Raw genomic sequence first — 12751 nt, 5'->3', positions numbered from 1 at the left:
TGTCTTGTTACACAAACGACTGGCAGCTGTGCCAGATATACAAGCTTTTGTACAGGCTTTGGTCAGAATCAAGCCTGTTTACAGATCTTTGACTCCTCCTTGGAGTCTAAATTTAGTTCTTTCAGTTCTTCAAGGGGTTCCGTTTGAACCTCTACATTCCATAGATATCAAGTTACTATCTTGGAAAGTTCTGTTTTTAGTTGCTATTTCTTCTGCAAGAAGAGTTTCTGAATTATCTGCTTTGCAGTGTAATTCACCCTATCTGGTGTTCCATGCAGATAAGGTCGTTTTGCGTACTAAGCCTGGTTTTCTTCCGAAGTTTGTTTCCAACAGGAATATTAACCAGGAAATAGTTGTTCCTTCTCTGTGTCCGAATCCAGTTTCAAAGAAGGAACGTTTGTTACACAATTTAGATGTAGTTCGTGCTTTAAAGTTCTATTTAGAAGCAACTAAGGATTTTAGACAAACCTCATCTTTGTTTGTCGTTTACTCTGGTAAGAGGAGAGGACAAAAAGCTACGGCTACCTCTCTGTCTTTCTGGCTGAAAAGCATTATCCGATTGGCTTATGAGACTGCCGGACGGCAGCCTCCTGAACGAATCACAGCTCACTCCACTAGAGCTGTGGCTTCCACATGGGCCTTCAAGAATGAGGCTTCTGTTGATCAGATATGTAAGGCAGCGACTTGGTCTTCTCTGCACACTTTTGCCAAATTTTACAAATTTGATACTTTTGCTTCTTCGGAGGCTGTTTTTGGGAGAAAGCTCTTGCAAGCCGTGGTGCCTTCCGTTTAGGTAACCTGATTTGCTCCCTCCCTTCATCCGTGTCCTAAAGCTTTGGTATTGGTTCCCACATGTAATGGATGACGCCGTGGACCGGACACACCAATGTTGGAGAAAGCAGAATTTATGCTTACCTGATAAATTACTTTCTCCAACGGTGTGTCCGGTCCACGGCCTGGTTTTTTAATCGGGTTTGAAATTTTTTTTTTCTCTATACACTACAGTCACCACGGCACCCTATAGTTTCTCCTTTTTTTCTCCTAACCGTTGGTCGAATGACTGGGGGGGTGGAGCCAAGGAGGGGCTATATGGACAGCTTTTGCTGTGCTCTTTGCCATTTCCTGTTGGGGAAGAGAATATCCCACAAGTAATGGATGACGCTGTGGACCGGACACACCGTTGGAGAAAGTAATTTATCAGGTAAGCATAAATTCTGTTTTCTCAGAGTCCCATCCTTCAAGATGGAGACTATTCGAACCATCCTTCCTATGATCCAGGAGGGTCAATATATGACTACCGTAGACTTAAAGGATGCTTATCTTCACATTCCGACACACAAAGATCATCATCGTTTTCTCAGGTTTGCCTTTCTAGACTGGCACTACCAGTTTGTGGCTCTTCCCTTCGGGTTGGCCACGGCACCAAGAATCTTTACAAAGGTTCTAGGGTCCCTCCTAGCGGTCCTAAGGCTGCGGGGTATAGCAGTAGCCCCTTACTTAAACGACATTCTGATACAGGTGTCGACTTTTCAAATTGCCAGGTCCCATACGGACATTGTTCTGGCATTTCTGAGGTCCCATGGGTGGAAGGTGAACAAAGAAAAGAGTTCTCTATCACCTCTAACAAAAGTTTCATTCCTAGGGACTCTGATAGATTCGGTAGAAATGAAGATTTACCTAACGAAGGCCAGATTGTCAAAACTTCTAGACTCTTGCCGTGTTCTTTATTCCACTTCTCGTCCTTCAGTGGCTCAGTGTATGGAAGTAATCGGTTTAATGGTAGAGGCAATGGACATAGTACCGTTTGCCCGCCTACATCTCAGACCGCTGCAACTTTGCATGCTCATTTAGTGGAATGGGGATTACACAGATTTGTCCGCTCTACTAAATCTGGATCAAGAGACCAGGGATTCTCTTCTCTGGTGGCTATCTCGGGTCCATCTGTCCAAGGGGATGAGCTTCCGCAGGCCAGATTGGACTATAGTAACGACAGATGCCAGCCTTCTGGGCTGGGGTGCAGTCTGGAACTCCCTGAAGGCTCAGGGCTCGTGGACTCAGGAGGAGGTACTCCTTCCGATAAACATTCTGGAACTAAGAGCGATATTCAATTCTCTTCAGGCTTGGCCTCAGCTAGCTGCGGTCAGGTTCATCAGATTTCAGTCGGACAACATCACGACTGTAGCCTATATCAACCATCAGGGGGGAACAAGGAGCCCCCTGGCAATGTTGGAGGTTTCAAAGATAATTCTATGGGCAGAGGTTCACTCTTGCCATCTCTCAGCTATCCATATCTCAGGAGTAGAGAACTGGGAGGCGGATTTTCTAAGTCGGCAGACTTTTCATCCGGGGGAGTGGGAGCTCCATCCGGAGGTATTTTCCCAGCTGATTCAACTATGGGGCAAACCAGAACTGGATCTCAAGGCGTCTCGTCAGAATGCCAAGCTTCCTTGTTACAGGTCCAGGTCAAGGGATCCCCAGGCAGCGCTGATAGATGCTCTTGAAGCTCCCTGGTCCTTCAACCTGGCTTATGTGTTTCCACCATTTCCTCTGCTCCCTCGTCTGATTGCCAAGATCATGTAGGAGAGAGCTTCTGTGATTTTGATGGCTCCTGCCTGGCCACGCAGGACTTGGTATGCAGATCTGGTGGACATGTTATCCTTTCCACCATGGACTCTGCCGCTGAGGCAGGACCTTCTACTTCAAGGTCCCTTCAAACATCCAAATCTAATTTCTCTGCGTCTGACTGCTTGGAGATTGAACGCCTGTCACCAGGAAAATCTATCATAAGATATGGTGTAAATATCTTCATTGGTGTGAATCCAAGATTTACTCATGGAGTAAAGTCAGGATTCCCAGGATATTATCTTTTCTCCAAGAAGGATTGGAGAAGGGATTGTCAGCTAGTTCCTTAAACGGACAGGTTTCTGCTCTGTCTATTCTTTTGCACAATCGTCTGGCGGATGTTCCAGACGTTCAGGCGTTTTGTCAGGCTTTAGTTAGAATCAAGCCTGCGTTTAAACCTGTTGCTCTGCCATGGAGTTTAAATTTAGTTCTTAAAGTTCTTCAAGGGGTTCCGTTTGAACCTCTGCATTCCATAGATATCAAGCTTTTATCTTGGAAAGTTCTGTTTTTGGTAGCTATCTCTTCGGCTCGAAGAGTTTCAGAGTTATCTTCCTTGCAGTGTTATTTCCCCTTATCTGATCTTCCATGCAGACAAGGTAGTATGGCGTACCAAACCGGGTTTCTTCTAAAGGTGGTATCTAATAAGAATATCAATCAGGAGATTGTTGTTCCAGTCACTGTGTCCTAATCCTTCTTCAAAGAAGGGAACGTCTATTACACAATCTTTGACGTGGTTTGTGCTTTAAAGTTTTATTTACAAGCTACTAAAGATTTTCGTCAAACATCTGCATTGTTTGTTGTCTACTCTGGACAGAGGAAAGGCCAAAAGGCTTCAGCAACTTCTCTTTCTTTTTGGTTAAGAAGTATAATCAGCTTAGCTTATGAGACTGCTGGCTAGCAGCCTCCTGAAAGAATTACAGCTCATTCCACTAGCAGCGAGTGGCTTCCACATGTGCTTTAAAAATGAGGGCTTCTGTTGAACAGTTTTTTAAGGCGGCGACTTGGTCTTCGCTTCATACTTTTTCTAAATTCTACAAATTTGATACTTTTGCTTCTTCGGAGGCTATTTTTGGGAGAAAGGTCTTACAGGCAATGGTGCCTTCTGTTTAAGCGCCTGCCTGTTCCCTCCCTTCATCCGTGTCCTATAGCTTTGTATTGGTATCCCACAAGTAATGGATGAATCCGTGGACTGGATACACTTACAAGAGAAACAAAATTTATGCTTACCTGATAAATTTATTTCTCTTGTGGTGTATCCAGTCAATGGCCGCCCTGTCATTTTTAAGGCAGGTGTTTTTTTATTTTTAAACTACAGTCACACCACTGCACCCTATAGTTTCTCCTTTCTCTTGCTATGTCTTCGGCTGAATGACTTGGAGGTGGCAGTTAGGGCCGTAGATAATATAGATCAGCTCTGCTGTGGCGATCCTCTTGCAGCTTCCTGTTGGGAAGGAGAATATCCACAAGTAATGGATGAATCCGTGGACTGGATACACCACAAGAGAAATAAATTTATCAGGTAAGCATAAATTTTGTTTTTTTGGGGTGTTTTTTTTTTTCTTTTTCAGATTAGGGTTTGGACAATTTGATATGAGCTAAATGCCCTGTTAAGGGCAATGAAAAATAGCTGAATTAATAGGTTTATTTAGTTGCGGAGATGTGGAAGGCCGGAGGTTTAGAGGTTAATAGGTTTATTTAGTGATAAAATGATGAAGTTCCCAAGGGTCTCCAAAAATAAAACCCACTTTTATCTCAATGTATAATTTAAACATGGATGTAGGAGAATAGAAAAGGCAATCCAAGACAAAAACAAGTCTGACTGGTTTTGGTCCCAGAGTCCGTAATCATAGACAACAATAAATATAAAGGTTAAAACAGCATTCTAATTGGTTAAAACCACCGGCTTGTAAATTGATGCTACTTAAAGGCATAGATACAAAGAAAGTTAATAGTTCCCATCAAGTACAACTAGTTATGAAACATGGTAAACAGATTGAACAGAAGCAATATGCACAATATAGCCCCATTAGCGCATAACAATTAACATTTGACCATATACACATATTGGGGCATATACAAATCACCCTTTAAAATGACAATTTAGCTCCTGATGTAAAGAACAAGTATATACATGAGTTTTGCCCTTCTATTTAAGTGAGACACACGATAAGGACAAAATAAACACAGGATAACTCCTATATGGTAAGCACAATAGGGGTGTAAAGAACATAAGATCATCCTACATCCTACCTGCATATAGCGTACTCTGCTAGGGGTCTCCTTTCCTCTGTCCAAACCCAGGGATGGCCACCGGATAGTGGGACTAGAGCTATAGTTGCTGTGACCGGGGTCAAGCCAGCGGGCTTTATCTCCCCAGCTGGAGTGGGCTCCGCAGACAGGTAGCGTCCCCCTCTGCCCTGCAGCTCTATCCCGGCAGGTATCGTCCCCTTTTCCCCTGGCTGCTTCTAGACAGGAATAGATCCCACTGCCTTGCTGCTCCCTTCAAGCAGGTATTGTCCCCCTCTGCCCTGACCTGCTACTAGACCACGAATAGATCCCTCTGCCTCCGCTGCACCCTTCAGGCAGGTATCTTCATCCCTCTTGCTTGGCTTCTTCTAAGCAGGAATAGATCCCTCTGCCCTCACTGCTCCTTTCAGGCAGGTAGTGTCCCCTCTGCTTTCTTCAGGAAGTATTGATTCCTTTCCCTGCACTGTCTTTAAAGACAATTGGGCTCACAAGGCCAGCTCTTTGCTTGAAGACTTACAGGCCCACAGACTCTGTAGCAGGTCTCTCGCAGGGAAAGGAGGCAGCAGAATGCAGGGGTCAGAATCAGACCCGGACTACCTGTTCCAGAATGGAACTCCACATATGCTTTATTTCACCCAGGTCTATAGCTTTTACAAACACACTAGTAAGCTTATGGTGACACACACTCCTTAAAATATAAACATAGAAAAACATATAGGAAAACAATATAATAAAGGAATATAACTTTGCCAACAGGATGGAGGATTTAGGTAGTTCTAAACAGTAAAAATAATAACCATCTGTTTGTATTTTTACCCTATGCAAATATTTGCAATTAGTCCATCTTTCTCTTGTACCCATTTTAGTGGTGAACTTGCAACCATAGTAGGGTGCATTGTTATGTCTGGCAATATTTCAACCAATAGATTGCGCTGTGTCAACACACTGTCTGTATGTGACTAAAGAACCGTCACAGTGGCCCCCCCTTGACCAACGGTATGGCGATGGGGCTAGATCCTGAACAGATCGGCTTAGGGCTGACACCCACCCCCTCCCCCCAGTAATTCTCAGAATCACATCTTTCTTGACGATCCAATCGCTAGCCCCACTGTCCTCCCAACCTGGCTCAAAAATGCTCCCAGGCCAAACATGGAGGCATCTGGGACCACTCCCATGTGCTGGCTGGCTTTAGTTTGTGCATGGGGTTTGAGTGGTGACTGGGTATGCCTCCTTAAGTATTGATCCAGTAGATGCTGCAAGTGTTCCACAGCGTGGAATTCTGGTAAGATTGTTTCATTTTTTATTATATGATAACACAGAAGACAGGGGCCACAGTGTGGCGCCTTTTATCTTTGTAGAATTGAGGGTTAATATCTTTTTCCCACCTGTGTTTATTGTGAGGTTAAGGTAGACCAGGCTCTGCGCGACTATGTTCCACATGCTTGATAAAGCTACGACATCTAAAAATAAAAGAATGTCTAGTACTACTGAGCCGTCACCTCTGAGGGTTCTCCGTTCTGTGAGGTGCGGTTCCCTATTCGCGTCCCCTATTCACATGCAGCTTCCAGGGGTCTGACTGTTACCCCCCTTCGGGAGAAGGATTCTTGCTGGCCGCCAGATTTTGCGGACCAACTTCAAACAGCAGTCTATAAAGTGATCCATGCTTAACCGCGTTCTGCTAAGCGCAAGCGTAGAGCCTTTCAGAGAGGGCCCGACTCAGGATTCTCTATGTCGGAAACTCCTCGAGAGTGGTACGACGATTGAGGCCTACTCCGGACGCTTCAGAGGGGGTCCCTTCCGGTTCGGACTCTGTTTCATCTAACCTCCGGCGGTGGAGGAGCCTGGCTATAGGTTTAAAATTGAGAATTTGCCGCTTTTTTGCTGAAGCAAGTGCTTGGTACTCTGGAGGGTTCCGGAGACGAAGCCTTCCCGGATGGAACCTTCCATTCCTAAGCTGGACAAGGTGTATGAGGACAGGTGGTGCCCTCAGACCTTCCGCGGTTCCTGTAAAGATGGCAAATATTATAAAGAAGGATTGGAGCTATTAGGTTCTTCTTTTTCCCCTTCTACACTTTAAGAAGCTTTTCCCAATTCCGGAGGCCCGGCTTGAGCTGTGGGAACCATTCCCAAGGTGGATGGAGCTATCTCCATGCTCGCTAAGCGTACGACTATTCCTCTAGAGGATAGCTTGTCGTTTAAGGAGCCATGGATAAAAATTTGAAAACATGTTAAGGAAAATGTTTCAGCACAGGGGGTTTGTTAATCAACCAGCAGCGGGCCGTCACCGATGTTGCCGGAGCTGCATCATATTGGTGTGATTCTCTGTGCCGAGATGATTGAGGGCGAACCCTCCTTTCGACAGAGGTACAGGAAAAGATTAAGGCGCTGAAGGTTGACAATTCTTTCATTTGCCATGTCAATATGCAGATTGTTTTCCGTTTTAGCACGCAGGGCGCTGTGGCTAAAATCTTGGTTGGCGGACATGACTTCTAAAACTGAGGTTACTGTCTCTGCCTTTTCAAGGTAAGATTTTGTTCGGTCCGGCCTGGACTCGATTATATTCACGGTTACGGGAGGCAAGGGCGCCTTCCTGTCCCAGGATAAAAAGGCTAAACCTAAGGGTTCCCAATTTTCGTCCTTTTCCGCGCGGGACAAGGCCCAACAACCAGCAGCTCGCCTTGAAGGCGGACCAACCTAAGTGAGCCTGGAAGCCTGCTCAGACTTGGAACAAGTCTAAGCAGAACAAGGAGCCCGCCGAGACAAAATCGGCAAGAAGGGGCGGCCCCCGACAGGTCCACCCCCCACTACAGACCGAGTAGGGGGACAGATTGTCCCTCTCTTTTCTGATGCCTGGGTTGCAGGAATGTTCAGGACCCTTGGGTTCTGGAGGTTGTCGCCCAGGGCTACAGGATAGGGTTCAAGTCCCTACCGCCCAGGGTCAGATTCCCTTGTGTCAAACCTGTCTTCAAGGCTGGAAAAAAGAGAAGACTTTCTTAGAGTGTGTGAGGAATCTCTCATCTCTAGGCGTTATCGTCCAGTACCCCATGCAGAAAGAGGTCTAGGGTACTATTCAAATCTGTTTGTGGTTCCAAAGAAGGAGGGCACCGTTCTGCCCGATCTTGGATGTAAAGTGTTTAAACCAAGTTCCTGTCCGTTCCATCGTTCAAAATGGAAACGATCAGGTCCATTTTGCCTCTAGTTCAAGAGGGGCAGTTCATGACCACAATAAAGTTGAAGGATGTCTACCTGTTATGTTCCAATTCACAAGGACTACTTCAATTTTCTCAGATCTGCGTTTTTGGACCAGTATTTTCCAATTTGTGGCCCTTCCCTTTGGTCTGGCGACGCGCCCAGAGAGTCTTCAACAAAGGTTCTGGGGGCCCTGCTTGCAGTGGCCAGATCCAGGGGTATTGTGGGCGGCGTCCTACCTTGGACAACATTCTGGTTCAGGCGCCGTCCTTTCATCTGGCAGAAGTCCAACTCAAGGGCTCTGCTTCTGTTACTTCAATCTTACGGTTTGGAAGATCAACTCCGGAAAGAGTTCCTGGTTCCCAGCACTCCCAGGGTGGAGTTTCTGGGCACGATACTCAGGTCTCTGTGTCCATGAAGATATTTCTCACAGATCAGCGACCGCCGGAAGATTGGCATCACCTGTCTTGCCCTTCATTCCTCAGGGGAGTCCCCTCAGTGGCTCAGTGTATGGAGGTGATTGGGCTCATGGTCTCTCCTGCATAGACATCATTCTGTTCGCAAGATTTAATCTCAGACCTCTTCACTTTGCATGTTGAGGCAGTGGAACGTTGATCACTTCCCCCAATCTGTCACAGCTTGATATCCATGGATGTGACGGACTCGGTCTTCCCTCTCTTGGTGGATCCGTCCGGTCCAGTTGTCCATGGGGACTTCTTCTTGAGAGCCGTCCTGGAAAATTGTGACCACGGACGAGCGAGTCTGATGGAAATGGGGAGTCTGACGGGATAGAAATGCAAGCAATATACAATCGCTTTGAAGGCATGGCCCCCGTCTGGGGGAGTGCAACTTCATCAGGTTCCAGACGGACAACATTACCACCCCGGTGGCATACATCAACCACCAGGGGGGTACGAGGAGCTCCCTAGCAATGAAAGAAGGTATTGTCTGGCTATTCTGGAGTGGCGGAGGCTCACAGCTGTTTGCTCTCAGCGATCCACATCCCTGGAAGTGGACAACTGGGAAGCAGATTTTCTCAGCAGACAAACATTACATCCCGGGGGAATGGTCTCTTCACCCCGAGGTGTTTGCAGAGATATTGCCTCAGATGGGGATGCTAGAGATCGATCTCATGGCGTCCCGATTAAATTGCAAACTTCCCCGATACAAGATTCAAGGTTGAGGGACCCCCAAGCGGAATGATAGATAAGTTGGCGGTACCTTGGGGGTTCAGTATAGTGTACATTTTTCCTCCTTTAACATTCTTCTAACCTCGTATAGTGGCACACATAAAGCAGAAATAGCGTATAGTCTGTTTCCGATTGCTCCCCTTCGTGGCCGAGGAGGACGTGTTGCGGATCTAGTGGAGATGTCCATCCTCTCCGCCGTGGAAGTTACCCGTTGCAGGGATCTGCTGGAACAGGGTCCTTTTCAACATCAGAATCTAGATTCCTCTGAGGCTGACTGCGTGAGATTGAATGCTTATTCCCTAGCCAAGAGAGGTTTTTTCTGAAACCATGATTGATACTCTAGTTCAGAGCGAGGAAGCCAGTCAAGTCGACGATCTACCATAAGGTGTGGAGAGTTTACCTTGTCCTGGTGTGAGGGACATGGATATCCCTTGGCACAAGGTTAAGGTATCCAGGATTTTGTCCTTTCTCCAAAAGGGTTTGAAGAGAAGGGTCTTGCCGCTAGTTCCTTGAAGGGACAGATCTTGGCTCTATCAGTGTTGTTGCATAGGAAGCCTGGCTGAGCTCCCTGACATTCAATCTCTTGTTCAGGCCCTGTCTAGAATCAGGCCTGTCTTAGGCAGTCTGCTCCCCATGGAGCTTTGAATTTGGTTCTTAAAGTTTTACAGAGGGCTCGGTTTGAGCCTATGCATCTCTTGACATAAAAATCCTGTCTTGGAAGGTTCTTTCGCCTGTTTAGCCATTGCATCGCCCGCAGAGTTTCTGTACTGGCGGGCTTGAAACATGAGCCCCCTTATTTGGTGTTTCATGCGAATAAAGGCTGTCTCTTCGCACGGGCTTGGGATATCTTCCAAGGTTGATGTCTGACCATAACATCATCAGGAAATAGTTGTTCCTTCTTTGTGTCCTAGCCCTCTTCTTCTAAGGAGAGGCTACTTCATAATCTGGATGTGGTTCGTGCCTTGAAGTTCTATCTTCAGGCCATCTAAAGATTTCAGACAATCTAACTCTTTTTGTAGTCTATTCAGGGAAGCGCAGGGGTCAGCGGACCTCTGCTAGTTCTTTGTCTTTTTGGCTGAAGCGCTTGATCCGCCTCGCCTATGAGACGGTGGGACACAAGCCTCCTCAGAGGATTACGGCTCATTCCACTAGAGCAGTGGCTTCATCTTAGGCCTTCAAAAATAGAGCTTCTATGGAGCAGTTATGTAAGGCGGCTACCTGATCCTCCTTGCATACTTTCACAAAGTTTTACAAATTTGACGTTTTTGCTTCTGCGGAAGCTGTTTTTGGGAGAAAGGTTCTACAGGCTGTGGTGCCCTCAGTTTAAGGGTCCGCCTTTACCCTCCTGGTTTTCATTTAGTGTCCTGTAGAGCTTGGGTATATGTTTCCCATAAGTAATGAATGAAGCCGTGGACTATCCTCCCCCTTTAGATGGAAAACATAAATTATGCTTACCTGATTAATTTCATTTCCATCGTGGGGAGGAGAGACCACGACTCCCGCCGTATCTCTGGTGGGCGGCCCCTAAATTTAATGTTTTCTTCTGGCACCATTTATACCTTGATATTTCTCCTACTGTTCCTTGTTCCCTCGGCAGAATGACTGGGGGAATGAGGGGAGTGGGGGAGGTATTTAAGCCTTTGGCTGGGGTGTCTTTGCCTCCTCCTGGTGGCCAGGTTCTTAATTCCCATAAGTAATGAATGAAGCCGTGGACTCTCCTCCCCACGATGGAAATTAAAATTATCAGGTAAGCATAATTTATCTTTTAACCCACATTTTTCTTTCAGGATTCAGATAGAGCATGCAATTTAAAGCAACTTTCTAATTTACTCCTATTATCAAATTTTCTTTGTACTCTTGATATCTTTAGTTGAAAAAGCAGGAATGTAATTATAGGAGCTGGCCCATTTTTGGTTCCAGCCACCTGGGTAGCGCTTGCCCGATGGTGGCTACATTTAGCCCATCCAATCAGCAAGCGTACCAAGTGCTAAATCTATTATCTATAGGAGCAAATCTATAGGAGCAAGTTAGAGAGTTTCTTAAAATTTCCATGAGCTATCTGAATGTGTCCTTTTTTAATGTTTTGAAAAGTTGGTGAGAATGGATAGAGCTTGTACATTATTCTAATTAGCTCAACTGAGTGGATGGAAAGGCATACAGAAAGGATTAGATGTTTTGTGTTATTACACTAAGGAATGATTGATAGGTTTGGTTGATAAGCTTTGAATCTGGTTCTTGAGGAAGACTTTATGTAGTATATGAGGGACAGTATCTATAGGTGTGATGCATATTCATATTGTCAGGTGACTGCATCTGCTTCTCTGTTCTCTAGAGCCAGGACTGTATACATTTTATGACGGTAAAATTGTTAGGAATAAATAAAAAACACACACATACTCATCCAGCATAAAACCCAGCCTTTAGCTGTCCCCTAATATGTTTATAATTACCTTTAAAATGGTTACAGGAAAATCTGTATCCTCCGTTATCTAATCTTCAAGTGCCATCCGCTTTTATCTGCTGTGACATAATTCCTTTTGGCTGGTGACCATTTTCAAGAGGAAAAAGGCCACCTGGGATTAAGCTGTAACTGTGACTCACTGAGACAGTTCTGCTTCTACTGCTAGTTCAGTAACATCTATTTCCATAATAGGCAACAGAAATAGATTTGGGCACCTTAAAGGGACACTGCACTTTTTGTTTTCTTATGATGAGTCTGATCTATTGTCTGTGTTAACCAACAAAACAAGACTGGACAAACTTTATTTAAATTATAAGAGGCTGCATATAACATAGCATGCATGGTTTAATCACGCTGCTGTGACACTTGGCAGCGATGTGACCCGTGCTTACCCAGAACACACATTAACAATCAAATGGTTAAATTACAGCCTATACTTTAACCCATTGTGAGCAGCTATTCTTTTCCCTAAAAAGTGTGCATTGGCAATATATAGCTGTATACTGACTGTGGGTTTGTGTAATTTGTGCAGGAGTATATATTTTGTAATATAATATATGTGTTATATAGGCAAGCACTTCCTGTATATGTTTGTACACAGCGTTACCATAACTGTTTTCATGCAAACATATACACAAACATATAGATAAGCATATTTTTAACATGTTTTAAAAAGAAAATAAATCCCAGAATTTTTCTTTCATGAGTCAGAACATACCATTTTTAACAATTTTCTAGTTTACTTCTATTATCAAAACGTACTTAGTTTGCTTGTTATCCGTGTTTGCAGGAATGTAAGTTTAGGAGCATGAATGTTTCTGCAGCAGTATAAGGCAGCAGTTTTTTCAAGAGTGTTTTACATAAGCAAGACCACTAGATGGTAGCACTTTTTCCTTCCATTTCGTGCTCTAGACCAGTGATTTTTAACCTTTTTTTTGCCGTGGCACACTTTTTTACATTAAAAAATCCTGTGGCACACCACCATCCCCAAAATTTTTAAAAAAATCACACATTGTAGCCTAATACAGCGCATATATATACA

At 44.9% G+C, this 12751-nt stretch overlaps 1 protein-coding gene across 1 annotated transcript in view; it reads left to right on the top strand.

Moving 5' to 3' along the window:
* TTC8 (tetratricopeptide repeat domain 8) overlaps positions 1-12751 on the top strand; it is a 333163-nt gene that overhangs the window by 63219 nt on the left and 257193 nt on the right. The window lies entirely within an intron of this gene.

This window comes from Bombina bombina, chromosome 1 (assembly GCF_027579735.1).
Source record: "Bombina bombina isolate aBomBom1 chromosome 1, aBomBom1.pri, whole genome shotgun sequence".
Lineage (NCBI taxonomy): Eukaryota > Metazoa > Chordata > Amphibia > Anura > Bombinatoridae > Bombina > Bombina bombina.
Note: the sequence above shows the minus strand (reverse complement) of the source record. Positions and strands in the feature narration are given on the sequence as shown.